Below are 16,871 nucleotides of genomic sequence, written 5' to 3'. Positions count from 1 at the left end.
GCAATTCAACATAAGAGAATTGGGGTTCCCAATCTGAAATGAGCATCAAGCATTTTGCTGTCTCCTCTACTGAGAGGCTTAAACTCAGCTACACAAACTGATTTGCTGCAGGTGCAGTAAAACCTGGCAGAAACTACAGAAACAACCTGCCAAGGAAACATGTGCAAGCCCTCAGGTGTTATTTCCTAAAGAGCTATAAAATGTGGAGTATTTTATGATCAAGGCAGGCTGCCCTTGATTTCAGGTATGAGAGTCAGCACTTGTTCAAATCACAGCCAAGAGCTAGGGGTAGGTATTCCTTGCATCAGCAAAAAGCTTCCTACAGCACCTCGACCACTATTAATTAGGAAAACCAGGGTGGGGTTGGGAATTACATTCCCCAGAATTATATTTGACTGGTTAAGTTTCATTTCAGGGTCTGGAGAGGGCAATAAGCTTTCAAGGAAGAAATTCTGTCTTTCTACCCTATACAAGGACAGAAAGACAGAATTTGTGTTTGTATGTGGGAGAACACTGACTTATACATGTACACACTTTTTTGGAAAACAAATGCCACCCCACAGAGAAGCCACATCAAATCTTTAGGCTAATCCTCACATAAGGGCAACCCAGAGCAAACCAGGCAACGCAGACAGAAGTTTTATATCAAGCCACAGCTTTCCTCAGCCAAACATACAGGCATAACCCTTTTTCCTCATTAAAATTACAACCTAGCTGATATGAAAATTAACCTAAAGGCCTCTGAACACGCTTCTCCAAATAACTTCTAAGTTACTCCAGATATCTTACAACACATCAAATATGCTATGACACAAGTGCTAGAAAACCTAATAAAACTCTAGCAGTAACAACTGTCAAGAAGCCGCAAAAAGATTCTGACCACGTTCATGTACTAACAACAGATGTAGAGACAGCCAGACATGGCTCCAAGAAATGCAGAAATAACATGGAATAAGCAGAGAGGCAGCAGTGTATGGGCACAGCATGGAAACTGGATACTTCCATGGGTTGCCTTTCAACACCCCATTTGGGACTGATGCCATGAGACCCACATGACCTCTGAAACCTCACACTGGTTACAGCCATGTCTCCAACACGCTCACACTCCTGAATTGCCTTAGGGGTGAAGCATGCTGACATGGCTCTGGAGGTAAATCCACAGCATTCCTGGAGTGGAGCTGCTCCTGCTTTGCTTAAACCACAAGCTGATGTGTTCAGTTCTGTCTGCACCCTGGAGTGCAAGTTCATAACCACAGGTATGGGACTGGACATTTTTTCTCCATTTAGGAGACTCTTCACAGAGTCACAAAAGTTGTCATTATATATTTATTTATAATGTCATTATATACATATTTATTTTTCCCTACCTCTTTATTCCTGTTAAGGAGTGTGCTGGTAACCATATGATACTGCTGCCTTGAGTGTCAGGGTTCGACAAACAGAACTAAACATAAGCACATAAAAAAAAGCATCACACACGCTACTGAAAAATCTTACACTGACTTACATACTAATTTCACTAGAAGACTTTTGTAGAGTGTAACTATGTATTCTCCTACAACCAATTCAATAAACAATACAAAAATTGAAATTACATTGGCTTTACTACTTTACAAATCAAAATCTTCATTAGACACACCCCATGCACAGCCATCCTCACTTACAAAACTACCAACTACTCAGATTTATCTTAACAAAATCAGCTCCTCTAAATGAATCACAATCACCTCAAGAACTGTTAGTCTACTAATTGAGACTGGACATAGTGACATACTTGCTAGGCAGTATGGAATGATATTTCTATTACACCTGGATTATATAGAATAGGACTGCAAATTCTGGATTTATAAAAACCAAGGCTTCTTTTTGGGGACTGAATGTGTGTTACTGAAGTTGACAAATGCAACAAGTAAAACAGACTACTTATTAGAACTAAGAAATATTTTAAGTAACCAGGATCTCGGTGATGAAGTATTCAGAAAATATCAAGTAGAAATATTGAAATGTAAGTAAGAATAGACATTTTACATAAATTTTTGACTGTAATAGACAATTCAGCTAGGCACACTGATAAAAATTATCTAGAGCCCAAACACTAATTTGTGTGTTCATGTAGGATGTAATACGCAGAGAGACTTAAGAATATCTTCTATTTTCAAGCAATAAATATAAATTCAAGCTGTGTCAACAATATAACCAATGGACTAAACAGATGTAGGTGCATGAAGCTTAAAGGAAAAACCTTTACTTCTCTGCCACAGATATCCCACTTTGTATCATAAAAACATTTAATTTGTTCACTTGTGCAGTTTGAGCCAGGAGCTGTCTTTTAATCCTTGTTTCACCACAAAGAAAACTTCCATCATATGCTTTGAATTTTAGAGTTCTGTACAATCCCATATATTCTCCTTTCACAGATATCACCACATTCAATGTGCATTTTTGGACTGGAAAAGAAGCAGGACACTGATGACACTTATTTCAAAGTCCAGGATATCAGGGTTAACGTATTCCATTCACTCATATTGCAAATAAAACAAACAGTTTTACAACTAAAAACCTCCCCCACAACTATAACTACTGCTATGACAGATGTGACAGATTTTTTTTTTTGTTAGATGGTGGTTTTCTCTTACTTGAAAAATAGAGGAAAACATATTTAAAGCATATTGTCCCTAATAGTTACCATAAATCTCCAAAAAGACTCGCTGAAACTTGAGATATTCTCACTTCACATCTTAGTGTCCTGCTTGGTCTTTAGATCAGCAGTATGTTTCAGCTAAAATTATACACAGTGTTGTCTTCAGGACATTTGTATTTCTCATCACAGAAGAGAACAATAATAGGAAAAGCCTCCTTTGTAAAACATATTAAGCATAAAAAATTCACAAATGACATCATTGCAATGCAGCAGATGAAAGGAAAACCATTTTGCACAGGACTCATCTTTTCATCCAGAACACCAGCTCATATTTAAACTCAGGAGGTCTTGGTACAACTTTATCACCTATTACATACATCAGAAATGGAAACTGGAGTTTGCGAAGAACCACAGTGGTCAGAGGAAAAGAGTGTTTGTGAAACACTGTAGAGATGGAAATTGCATCCTCATTGTTTAAGTCACACCTATTCCTTGTTTTCTCCTGAGCAATTCCAGATGGGGATCAGGCACAAAGAACAAATGTGGAACTATTCTTTCAGACTCCCAATTCTTGCTTTCATCAATTAGGCTATCACTAACTTCTGTGAATGAACCAGGACATGCAGATGGACGCGCACATTCAGTTATAAAAATGTGGTGGAGAATTAGAGGTATAAAAGGAATAATGAAGAATATAAAGAAAAAAAAAAGGCAGCTAAAACAACTGAAAAACACATGAAAGCAAAATTTAGTTTTAAATTTAAGATTTTATCCAATTAAAATGAATCGGAAAATGAAAAAAAATCCTGCAAGCATGGAAAAAATTAACAAAAATCAAACAAAAAGTAGCAGAATTACTGTACAGAAAAGGTACCAATCAAACAAGCACAGCTGATGAAGCAACCCAGTGAACAACAAGATCCTAAAATTCTTTCATGTAATGAGAGTAACCTTCAAGGCCTCAAGATGGACATTACTAATAGCTGCTTGCAAGGGGAAAGCAGAGGCATCACAAAAGATTTCCTTCTTTAGTTTTTGGTTTCATTTGAAAGCACCAAACCATGCCAAGCCATAAAACCCCCCAAAAATAAATACAAAAAACCCTGGCAAGTCTGAATCTTGTGCAGATAGAGGAAGAGGTCATTTAGAACATTGCTGAACCAAGAATATTGAAATGACACCTGAACACAACCAAAATATGCAGCTTTAAAGCTGTCCAGATTTCTGAAGGAATATTTGTAGGAAGAAAAATTGGCTGCAGATCCTGGGAGCATATGGAATGCATAGAGGCCACCTACAGCAAACTGAGAATTCCATAGAAAAACAGGTAAGCTATTTGATTGATAGCCCACTGCCAAAAAATCTGGAAGACTGAAGAGACATGGGAAAACCAAGGAAATTTATGTATACTGTACATATATTGGCTGTGACACGCCAATTCTGCTGAAGCACAACTGAGTAAAGGACTGTCTACTGAAAAACCAGACTGAAGAGGGCTAAAACAAAAGTTTCAAGAAAACAGAATGTGCTAAAATGTGATAAAAATAGAAGATAAAAGAGATGACTGAACTGCATGAGTATGATAAAGAATTCACAATAAAATTCACAATGTTGTGCACCAGGCCACCATAAGGCCACTCCAAAACAAAGTGCTGGGAAGGTTGCATCCATTATGATGGAGCTTAATGGATTAATTTTCATGACCAAGAAAAAAACCCCAGCCTTTTATCAGAGACTTTATTACAGGCAACTGCCACTAAAACTCAGCACATTTGAGTGATGAGTAAGAATTCACTGTTTCAACCACATTGTAATCCAGTCAGCTGCATGTCTCCTACAGGGACAGTGACATCAATCTCTCTTTTCTAACAATTCATCAGAGCTTGTGAAATGCATGAAAATTTTATTGGAGGACTCCAACAAGTTCCAAAATCATTGCCAGGGAGAGAGGCAAAAGGAAAAATGGGACTACTCTGCTGCAGCCCAATTGCACTAGAGACTAGCTCAAAAAAGCCCAATTTAAAAGGTCTGCCTTCTTTTTCAAGACCAGTCCCTTGAACACCTGAATCCCTCCTCTCTTCCAGCACCAGCAACACCATTAACTGAAAAAAGATCTGCCAAAAGGCAATTAAATTCTGGCAGGTTGTTCCACACTATGATAAACCTTACAAAAGTGGAGATTCAAAGGCAAAATTCTATCTTTAGCAACAGCATATTTTAAATGGGAGTGAGCAGGGGACAACAGCCACTGGACAAGACAGAGCCACCACAGTTGCTGCAACTTCTGCTTTTTTTCTGTTATTGGTTAAAAGAAAAACTGAGCTCTGGTGCATTCAAAAGTCAATACATCCCTCATTTTTGAAGAGAGGTGAGAACCAAGAAAAAGGCTTTTTTGTTTGTTTTGTTCTGATAGAGCTCAGCAGGAAAACAAAAGACACCTTCCTAATACACACACAGAGGAACCTGAATTCATAACAAAGGTAAATAAACTGGATATAGTAACAACAAGGTTTCTGCTTTTCTGCACTACAGCACTGTTCATCCTCACTTATTAAAGTGGGGTGCCTTGAAGAGCACAAAAGTGAAGTAAAGGCCAGATAGAGACAACGTCCATGTGGATAAATCTGTTCTGGTTGTGTCAGCAAAGAACTGCACTGCAAGCACTGAGGAAACCAGTGTATGACAAACCAGTGCCTGGGGTTTATGTCTGTTCAGAAAAACATCTGGATTGCATTTTACTCTGTTGCTCCACAGTTAGACTGAACCTGTCTAAATTAACTTACTCCTCCCACTTCCACTTCTTGGTCATACTTGATCCAGTTCCCATACCAAAAACACCTGAGCTGGTACCCACAGAATGGTGCACTAAACAGGAGAAAGATGGCAGCATATGGGGAAGTGCTTCAACCACTATCTCAGGAGCATCATTTCACTGTAAACGACTTCCACAACTGCAGGGTGAACATCTTGACACCCTGAGAAGTCACACAGACACGAGCAGGATTCCTGCATGCACACAAAACAGAACTAATGACCATAAAATTACCATCATTCACAAAGCAATTTCTCACATTTCAGCTCTCACAGTTCTTTGCCATGTATACCAGTTTTCCTAATATCCGCATGCCAGGGCAGAGTCAAATAATTGACACTTTTCCAGATAAGTGACAAGATAGGAGTGAGCAGAAAACCCTCTCCCCACCCACCCTTCACACTTCCAGGGTGTCAGAAGCTCAGAGTACAGTTAATAAGTTGCTTTCTCCAGACATGCTACAAATTTATCTGAGCTGCAACATCTCTCTGAAGATCTTACCTCGTAAAAGGTTCCCAAATATATTGTGAAACACAAATTTCAGAAGTCTGTCAAGATATGTCAAGATTCTACCAAGCTTGTCAGCTAAGAAGAAATACACTTGATTCTACCTTAGACAAACACAATTCTACCTTAGACAAACACTGCCCAGGACTTATATTTGTGTCACGTTTTCCAAATAGCAGCTGAAATAATACACAATTGAATACTGCTGTCTGGGGGGAAAAGAGGTATTTAGACCATAAACAAACAGGATCAAATTAGCCAGAAGTACACATGCCTTGCAGCAAGCACAAGAACCACAACAGCAAATAACACACATAAATATTCTTCAAAAGCATCTGGCAAAATCCACCATAATGAATTCAAAATATTCAAGGAATTATTTCCAGCCAACCACTTATTTCCTTCAGAACTGAGATCCTCAGCATTTTATTATTTTCTTTACTGTCAAGGCATATTTCCTCAGTAGTTTGAATTTATTTTTTTCCCTGCCATTTGGCTAAGCAACTAAGTAATTTACTCAGTAACTTCCAGACGACCTAGCAAATGAAATTTATTTGGATTAAACAGCAACAGATTATTTCAGTGGTTAGGCAGTCACGGGTATGCCAGCAACATAACACATCTCAAATATATTCCAATAATCCTATCAAGTATGCTTTTACTTATCTTTCACTAAACATCTATTTTATAGTCCATTGCTTCATACCTTCTAATCATGGCTCATTTCAATGTCAAAAAACCTGAAATCCCAAACTGAAAAGCACACAGAATCCCAACAAAGATAATTTTCTGACTAAGAGGTACATAAGAGACTGCTGTGGAATTACTAGTGTTTACAACTATAAGCATATTTACTGCTTTCCATCCTTTACAGGACTGATTTGTTACAGTTGAAAGCTTTCCCTTCAGGACCTTTTAGAGAAGCACATATATCCCACAGATATGGCATAACCCATAAAGTCATCTCAGTAAGGCACAACACAACTGTTCTCCTGGGGTTTTCTCAGAGTACAAGGGCAAGAGGAGGAATGGGACATGGAAAAAGGAAGGAAAAGGTGTGCATGCAGGAGAGGGAAACTATACCTTTAATTTAGAGCTGAAAGGACTTAAGCTCATCTAAACCAGAAGTCTTTTCCATTCCCCACCTTTTGCTTGTCAGATTTTGTTTATTTTTCTGACTCATTACTCAAAAATTTCCTAGATCCTAATCAAGTTAACAATGCTTCAGAGGAAACACAACTCCAAAATGGGAAGGGGGAGAAAGTCTTATTTAGGAATTCTTCATAAGCCATTAAGTTATAAAAACTCAGGATATCCTCCAGGAATGGTAAGAAAAGTGCTACATAATAAAGTACAATATCCTTAAGTCATCAAAACATGCCTTGGCTCTGAATTCTGGATGTCAAGAGCTTAGATGGTGACTGTTCATTCTTATATTGTACTTCTATTTGAAGTACCCCAGATTCTTCCAGGACTGGAGTTCGAAATAAATTTAAGACTCAAGCCAAAAGTATCACAGATGAGGAAATCCTGAAACATATCAGTGGATCAGTGGTCAGCAAAGATATCTGGACACACAAAATATATGAATCACAGATTCCCCAAAAGGCCTCTGTTGTTAGAGAGCCTCGAGAAGAAGCAGCTTTCTACTCCATTTTAAATGATCACCTTGGCTGACACAGGCTACACAAGATGCACTTCATCAAAAGCCTCATCCATGAGCACTTGAAAATGATTCACTTTACCCACACAATACCACCTCTCATTTTTATTAGCTCTATATAATTTTCTCACTGGCTTCAAATAAAATAGACAAGCAAATGATGTTGCATATATTTTTATAGTGATTACATTTCTTTCCATCTATGGAGATTTAAAAATAAAGACTAAGTTGTTGTTTTATTTATGAAATTTGAGAATTTAAAAGACAAAACAGACTAATATGAGAATAAAATTCAGATAAAGATATTTTGTAAATGCATTTTAGTTCAACAAAATAACATTTGCTGCTAAGAGATCCTTTATCCTCTTAGATTCAACCTTGGGAAAACAAGTCTAAGGCTGCAAACTTTTCACTAAAGCATGTCAGTCTTTTATGAATCTGAAGCTGGGTTTAGAATTCATGGTGCAAGTTGTACATTTTGAAAACAGAGAAGACCGAAAGCTATCAGTTTTACAGGAAACAAGTATGTGTATTAACTGTACATGCTAGGCTTGCCATCTAATACTAAATGTCATGCAGAATAATCTTATTTCTTAATAATCTATTTATTAGATAGCTACATGAAACAGGGCGCCATGACACCATATTACTGCTAAGTAGTCACACCCTCTCCTTCGCCTCCTCAGAAAACCCAACAACAGAAGCCAAAATCTAAGCAGAGTGACAACTTTACATCTACTGTTGTGGATAATAACCAGCATTTCCATTTTTGTGCAAGGCTGGAGAAATAAACACCATACAGAACACCGGGCATTAAGGCAGTTCCTCAGAAGTACAGCATACTATCCTTGCCTGCCGTGACACAAATCCTCCTTCCTCACAGCAGCACTGTCACTTGTGCAGTTAAATCATTTTTGCCTTGCCAATCAGTACCAAAGCCAAGCAAACACCTGCTTGTTTCTAAGAGAAATAATCAACGGTGCTGTCAACTGCACTTCAGTCTCCTGACAGATCACTGCAACGCCCATGTAGGCTCTGCTTGCTCTGAGCTTTCCACACTGGCAGATTTGCAGTGGCCACCAGCTGTCTCATGCCACCCCAGTCAAAACCAGTAAAAAAAGAGCCACATAGCTGTACTGATAGCTGGGGCTATCACCCATGCAAGCACATCAGTCAGTGTGGCACGGCTGAAAGGCCAGAGAAGGATTTGGATTCAGGAATTACTCTGCGTATCAGAGAAAATTACTAATACAAAACCAGTCTAACAGCTTAATAGCTGCATTCAATATCCTCAGCCATAAAGCAAGGGGATTGGAACCAAGACCTCTGGGAAATGTACTTAATTTTGAAAGAGAAAACAATAAACAGCTCATATGCTCTTCTAGATTATCACATTTGCTGTTAATGGCAGAGTGCTTGTGACAAACACATGGGATTGCCAGTCAGTATGGCCAGGTTAAAGCACAACTTGCAGATTCTACTTTCAGGGCAGAAGCAGTAGGCCTTGAGAGAACTCAGCCTGGGAACAGCAGACTGGCTGCTTTCTTAGGTACAATTTCAAACCCATGGGGACTAAACCAGAAACAGAGCTCCCCTCACAGAATGGGATGGGAGGGATGATGGAGAATCATTTTTACAGGCTGGAATGCTTCTAGGTGAGGTATTTTGGCCTCCGAAGAAATCTAATATGCTTTTAAAAGAATAAAAAGTAGAATTAGCAGTGGAGAGTCCCACTGAAGTAGAAGGACAACAAGCAATTTAACAAGAATTTTAACCACTAGCAGTTGAACAGTTCCAAATGGCTGTGTAAAAAAATGTTACCTTACATGTCCCTTTCCCAGCCACTGGCATTGGCCCCTCTCTTATCTTACCACCCTGCAAAGACAAAACCAACCCCTCACCAAGAAAAACCAGCTACAAACTCTGATTTACAAGAAAAAGTACGAAGCACTGCATTGGTAGCTACACATGAGCCATTTCATCCAGTCAGGTGAAACCTGGAAATTCTCTCTTTTAGGAATGTTAGCCTTACACACACTGACGTACCTGCTCAGCAGTGTTGACATACTGCATTTCCCACCATAAAACACAGCAAAAGCAAACAATTAAGTGCAATTACTATATGGCACACAAAGATTAGGGAATTAGTAACAGCTCCAGCTGCACAATTTGTTGGAAAAGTATTTCTTCCATCCTAAACCCATTTGCACAACATGATAAATTGAATATTAATGTAACATGTAACTTACAGAATTAGTAATACAATTTTTAGGCTGCTTGAATCAAGAAAAAGACTGTCCTTATCTCAGACATTAAAGACCTTTGTGTTTACAAATCCACAGTGGGCTCTGCTTTAGAGCTTACACATGTGAAACAGATTAAGAGGCACCACAGCGGGGGTTAATGTCTCAAACTTTCTGCTGGCTACATCGACAGCCTCCTGCTGCTATTTGCTATCCCAAGTAAAGATTGAGCATCATTTACCATATACACTTCACCTCTCACTTTTCCTTTGACAAGGCTCCACACATTAATCCTAACTACAGTTACTCTAAAGCAGGCATGACTTCGGGCATACGATACCCTGCAACATGAAATCACCCTTTAGCTTTGATTCCCAAGTGTCCACTGCTTTGGAAATGATGGTTCTGCCACTTTATCAATTAGGAAGCAGAAAAAAAGAGAAAAGCTATCAGCTGCAATTTTCAGCAGTGGGGCAAGCCTCACAAGAGACTTTTTCTTGGAGACCCAAGTCCTAAAATTTGGAGTTTGTGTGAAAAATAAATTGTTTTCAATACAAAATAAAGTTCAGGTCTACATACCTGTGCAAAGAAAAAGCTTTAAAGAAGGAAAACAATACCAAATGTTCACAAGGAGCCTGTAGTATTTTAAATCTCATTATTTTTAAGATTTTGTTTTTTTAGGGAACCTGACTCACAATCTTTGAATGCACTCAGCTGCCAACACAGCATGTACGAAGAAGGCATTAGAGACTGCACATATCTGCACAGCAAGGCATTTGGAAAGATGGCCTTGACAAAAATTAAAAAAATAGGTTTGAGGACATGAGAAACTTTCTTAAACAACTCCTAATGTAACTGGCATGCAAAGATGATTGCTGTTCCAAACAACATTTTGAGATGTGACTGCAGGAAAAATAATCTATTTTACTGGGAACACAGTCCTTTATCTAGGCTCATTACCTCACTTCAGTGATATGTTCCAGAAGATTTCACAACAGATTAAGAAAAAAAGTGCTGCTGTTTCAAGAGACACCTTCTTTAAAAGATGTGCAAACACAGACACACACCCTGAAATAAAAGCCCCCAATCTGACAAAAGAGAAAATATATTCATTAATATCAGTAGTACCTTTGTGTGCAGGAAAGCCAATAATTACACTGGGTGGCAGATATAAATTGCCAGCACTAGCACAGAAGAGACTTGCCAAAGCTGAGCAGACCCAGCCTGCAGCTGGGGAGAAAACAGCTCTCCCCAGGGACCCCTGCCACAAGGAGAGCTGCAAGACCCAGGGGAGAATGATGTTTGGAAGGGAGGTGGTTGCCCTTTCTCCACAGTAGGAGCAACCTCATCCCAGCCTTTTGCCTAGTGGAAAACAATTTTGATTTTGCTTAGACTGCTGAGATCTCTGAAAAAGCCTTTAAGGGCTACAGAGATTTAGAGTAGATCACCTGGAGAGTTTAAGCACAATGTTTAAGTGCCTAATGTCCCATTCTGCCTAGAAGGAACTGAAGATGGACATCTGCATGTAAAAGAAGAAAAATGGAAACAGAATAGAATATTAAATGCCACAACATTTAGGTTGTACTAGGTCAGGATCCTGATTTGCACATTGTGGCACTGCTGCATTGCACATTTGGTCAGAATTTTCCCCATTAAAACTAAGGGGATGGAAAGAGCAGAGGAAGAATTGAAAAAAAGAAATCACATTAAAGATCTTAAAATATTCCAGAGAACTCAACAGTCCTCAAAAAGCTATTTCATTCTATCTGAAAAGAATGAGGAGGAATTTGCATGCAGTTTTACAGCTTTCATGTTATTTTGGGAATTATGAGAAGATTGAAGAGATAAGGCTTCTGTATGCATATCTATTCCCAAATACTGGAGTATCCACATACCCTTCTCCACAAGGCTCTAAAGAAAGCTAGAAACAGCCATCACACACTTTTGAGTGGCAAAAGATGTGCCTTAGAGTTCCCAAATTTTTCAACATAGAAATGTTATTTACTTGCATTGCTCAGGATATCTCTGCAGCACAGGAATAAACAGAATTTCCAGAGATTATAGTTCTAATTTCTGGTGACTCAAAAAAAAAAAAACCCAAAAGCCACCTTAACTCTGTCAACAGAGCCAGCTGCAGTCTCCAACCAGCACATTATTAAGAGAATTGTTTACCAATTTACACTTGTGCACACCATTGCAAGGCAAGGGTGTTGATCAGGTATTGCTGACAGAATACACAGGAAAAACATTTGGCTGCACAGATGTTGCTGATTCTTTATAACTCCAAGTGATATAGTAAATGGAGAAAACACAGCTCAGTTCTCAGAATAAAACCAGAATATGCAAGCTTAGGGTGCAATATAAAATAAATGCAGTACTAACCAAATGATTATATACTAATAAGATGAGTATGTCAGACTCTGGAATTAAAATGACAGAATTTTTAATGGCTGCCCTTGAAAACAGAAAAAAATATTGCAGAAGTTAAAGAACTGGATCCCATCCAGTGCCTTAATCTAAGAGGCTTTCCAGTACTTTTTGACAAATTATCAAGCAGCCTGTGTGAAACTGTAGGTGTTACAGCCTGAGTTCTACTTCTTGCTTCAGTAAAAACTACATAGATGGCTGTCAGAACCCAGGTGTTGTCTGTTCTACAAACATGTTTGTTTCTTTCAGCTACAAAATTCTACATTATTTCTGTCTTTGCTGCTATGTAATTACACGTCAGAAAGGTAAGTCACTTCAGCCTGATAAAACAATCATAATTTCAATTTGGAGCACCCTCTTAGCCTGGTGATAAGAACATCTGCTTAAACTGGCAGAGGAGAGGAGGAATGAAAGTGGAAACGCTTTCCTGGGAATTCATGATGTGTTTTCAGCTGGATAAATTCTCTGTTGGGATCCTGGATGAAATCCGTGGTCACATCACTTTGGACTCTCGATGTTCAGTTTAGTGTAACAAATGTTCTCTGAAACCACACAGCAAGGGGGTCCTTAAGGGAGGACTGTCTGTTTGTTACCTGCAGTGGACCTGAAGCCTAGGTTAAAAATACATTTTAAGTGCATGAAAATGCTTAAGAAAAAATGTTTTTAAAAATTAAGAGCTACTACTGACCATCCCCAGAGTCTTTGCAGTGCCCCTGAGCAAACAGAGTGGCACAGACAAGGTGCACAGCCACATATGTGAGACTGAAAGGGCGGGCAGTGATGACACTACTGTCCTCAGGAGATAGACCACAAAATAAAGATAATTGAGTAAGTCTACCTTCTCCTTCCTCCCAGCCCTAACCAGCACAGGCTGTGACTGTAAACCCAGATCAAGGCTACACATTCAGTGGTAGTAGTTGGCCATCCCACAACAGCGAAGCCACAGAACAGCTTGATCAAGCATTTAAGTCACAGGGAATGTTCAGGGGAGTGCTGGCAGTGAGGTAGCAAAGCTATCTGCATGAACAAAGCCAACATTCTGATCTCTGGGATTCGGGAGATACTAGGAAGGAAATTACTTCCAAAGATATTGACAGATACTCCTGCATGCACAGTTACACTCTGCAGGTAAGAGAACCAAAGAGAACATTGTTAGGTAGCTATGCAGAGGCACTGTGTGTTGTAACAGGGGCAGTATTGTTTGCTCTTTTCTGGATTACAACCTGAGTCTCTAAAGGAGATTATCCCTTCAAAAATCAGATTACAGTAACGCAAAAAAGGCGACGGGGAAAATGTTTACTTCTGCCCAATTAGCATATTCTTGTGCAACAACTCTATGAAGCCATGAACTAATGATTTTTTTGCCCTGTCTCAGAAGCTGATGTACTTGGAACACAGACTCAACTTCTGCCATGCACTCCATCATTGATAATAACTAAAAAGTCTAAGAGACCTGCAGGTTTTTTTGAACAGAACCTGGTGGACTTTTCAGCTCACAGTGTTCTACTTATTCTCTTGAAAAAAAAAAATTACAGAACCAGAATCCTGACACAAGCCATACTAGGTATGACCAAAATGTAGTGATATGGTAGTTTCCCCCTCTGTTCTCTTTCAAGCCCCAGTTCAAGCTGAAGCTGCCCTTTAATTAATTCAGCTGGTAGTTCTAATTATGTTCTTATGACATGTTCAAGGAGTACACTCTTGAGGGATTATCTCAAGAGGAAAAACTAATTCTATAATTATAATACAAATACCAGTTTATTGTATTAGACCTCTCAAGTGCTTCATGCAAATCTTCTGACTATGACTTTTAGAGCATCCAGCAATGTTTACAAACACTGTATATTACAAACAATGTTTACAAACTGCTACTGAACCACGAAATTTAACTTTAATTTGCTAGTCTATTGCATATAGACAAAGCGAGCTTGTAAAGGAAATTCTGAAATGACACATCAGGTGAGTGCTTCGCAGAACAAGAGACGCACGATCTTTGAACTCTGAAAAACTCTCAAAAAGGTTACAAAGTTACCTCCAAAGACTAAGGAGGCAATACAAACCAGTAGCTTGTATAACATCCCCCCTTGTTTTCCACTTCTGCAAACTACATCTTCCTCCTTGCTGGTCCTCCAGTAGTAGGAGATTTCCTATGAGATTTCCTATGAGATTTAAAATGCTTTATACAGAACATTGTATCACAGTTCACTGTTGCAATGATTTTAATTTCTTTACTCATCACTCACAAGGCACACCCAATCACGTCATCCTAATTTCTCATGCAACCAGAGTTGTATTTGCTTCTGCTTATTTCCAGCCCCCTTTTGTTGATATTCTGTAGCTCTGCGGAAAGTATAAACCAAAGTTCTCCCTTGCATCCTTCAGCACCATACCATAACCCCAGGCTTTTAATCCCTAAATAACTCTCTTTATCCAAGCCATTCAAGTAAACATATGCTTTTAATAAGATCTATAATCACTAACATGTTCATACAGTTAAAACGCATCCCAGAAAAGTGTACGTGTGGCTAATAATCATGAAATTATTTTCCCCCTCTTCTGTTATTCCTTTCTCCAAGTTCAAGTGGATAATCTCCAAATATCTGAAGTTGTACCTGACATACTACTGCATGACAAACCAAGTAAATCTACAACTGAGGCAAAACTTACTGTTCATTCTGAAATGACCATAAAAATAGAAACTTGACCTTGAAAAAATATATTATTTTCCTTTCTGATGGTTCTGCCTTATTTTGATTAACACCTTAAGTAGCTCTGAAATACTGCTTATCCCTACAACAACTCAAAGGTACCACTCATGTTACATGATCATCTAACGTACAGGGGAAGAAAATAATGGAAAATAACTTCTAAAAGGAGAAATATTCAGATAACACACAAATACAGATGCTTATTTGTATTTATACTGAATAAACTAAATATATTGCTTTAATATTTTATGTGAATTTCTCCACATTCAAAACACCTTCATAATCACCTTCATGTATACCTTTTTTCCAGTTTATTGGGGGGTTTTAACACTTTTTTTAGTTGTGATAACTTACTCTTTCCATAAAGATGACGTTTTAAGAACTTGTAACTGCAATTGACTGTAGGAACTGAAAAGTTTAAAAGTTGCATGCTATTTAAATTAGAAATCTAATAAGTGTCTCAAGTTCAAAAAAAGACCCCAGAAATCTATTTCTTCGGAAGGGAGCCAATTCCTTTGTATGAAGAATACAATTAACCTTTACGTGCCTTTGATTGACTCTCGGTGCCCCCTAATAAATGACGAGGGCAGTGAAATTAAATGAACAACATACTTTTACACGTTCCTCTAATTGTCATACAACTTTCAGACCCTCTCAAACTGAGAATTTCTCCCTGAATCTCCCTCCCGACTCCAAGGCAGAGCTGCAGTCCTTGCTCAGACTTCTCTCTACTCGCATGATGATCGAGCAAACTCCTCCAGCACTCCACCCTCCCGACACACGCGGAGTTAAAATTATCTCGGTGGTTTGGGTTTGGTTACGAGCCGAAGATCCTCCCTTGTACAACAACTGAGCGCTCCGCAGCCCCAGCGGCGAGCTCGGCTGCCACGGCGGAGCCTCCCGAGGAAAACAAAACCTCCTCTCGGATAAAGGCTTTACTGTACTTACAACGGGGAAAAAAACCCAACCCCGAATGAAAAGCAGCTCATTATTCGCCAGCTACTTGAAATTCACCAAGCCCTGCCCGTGCGTCCGAGAGCCCCGGGTCCGTGCGAGCGTCGGGCTGGGAGCAGCCGCTGCGGGCGGCCCCGGAGCGGGGAGCGCGGACCCCGCGGCAGCGCCACGGCCACGCAGGTGAGGCGGGACCCGCGGGGCAGACGAGCTGCCCCGGCACCCGCCCCTGCCAAGTTCCGCGCCGACGGCAGAGCGGGGCGGCGGAGCCCGGGGCAGCGCTCAGCCGCGGCGATCAACAGGCGCTCAGACCCCCGTGCCCCCCTCCGTGCCCCGGTGTTCGCCCCCCGGCACCGCGGGGCAGCGGCTGCCCCGGCGCGGGGCCCCGCGTACCTGCCGGGGATGGAGCAGCCGGGGATGGAGCCGCCCGTCCCGCCGCCTCTCCGCGCCGCTCCCGGCGCCCGCTCCGGCCACGGCCGCCCCGAAAGTTTCCTGACGTCAGCGCGGGCGGGCGGGCACGGACCCCGCCTGCTGCCGGGCCGGGCCGGGCCGCCGCCGCTGCTCCCGGGCTCCCCCTGCCTCCCGCCGGCCCCGCCGGCCCCGGGCAGCGCGGCAACAGCGAGAGGAGGCGTGAGGAGTAGGCGGCAGTCGAGAAAGTGAGGAACGCGATTTGGTAACTCTACACTCCTCAAGGAGGCATCTCCTAAAGAAAAGATATAGACACACTCGCACTGGTCTCGGTTAAAGCTGCAATGAATCCTGTTGGATACAGATCACATGTACCCAACAGCATCACACGTTGGAGAACATCTGCGGCACGCACTCCCCATTAAAATGTGCTTCAGAAACACCAGAACGGTGTAACACCATATATTTTTATGACAGTCATGGTATGCGCAAGTTAAGGACAAAGCATTTC

The 16,871-nt window shown here is 40.4% G+C and overlaps 1 protein-coding gene across 9 annotated transcripts in view; it reads right to left on the bottom strand.

The window, feature by feature from the left end:
* GULP1 (GULP PTB domain containing engulfment adaptor 1) overlaps nt 1-16,451 on the bottom strand; it is a 144,986-nt gene extending 128,535 nt beyond the window's left edge. The window contains exon 1 of one of the 9 annotated variants that reach the window (XM_036386600.2): nt 16,346-16,451. The gene's annotated coding sequence lies outside the window, so the exon portion shown is untranslated. Of the gene's footprint in view, nt 1-14,353; nt 14,377-16,345 lie in introns of those variants that run through there. The other 8 variants (XM_036386599.2, XM_036386603.2, XM_036386602.2 and 5 more) reach the window with 8 other exon arrangements.
* Nucleotides 16,452-16,871: the final 420 nt, after the last annotated feature.

Source organism: Molothrus ater, chromosome 7 (assembly GCF_012460135.2).
Source record: "Molothrus ater isolate BHLD 08-10-18 breed brown headed cowbird chromosome 7, BPBGC_Mater_1.1, whole genome shotgun sequence".
NCBI classification, from domain to species: domain Eukaryota; kingdom Metazoa; phylum Chordata; class Aves; order Passeriformes; family Icteridae; genus Molothrus; species Molothrus ater.
Note: the sequence above shows the minus strand (reverse complement) of the source record. Positions and strands in the feature narration are given on the sequence as shown.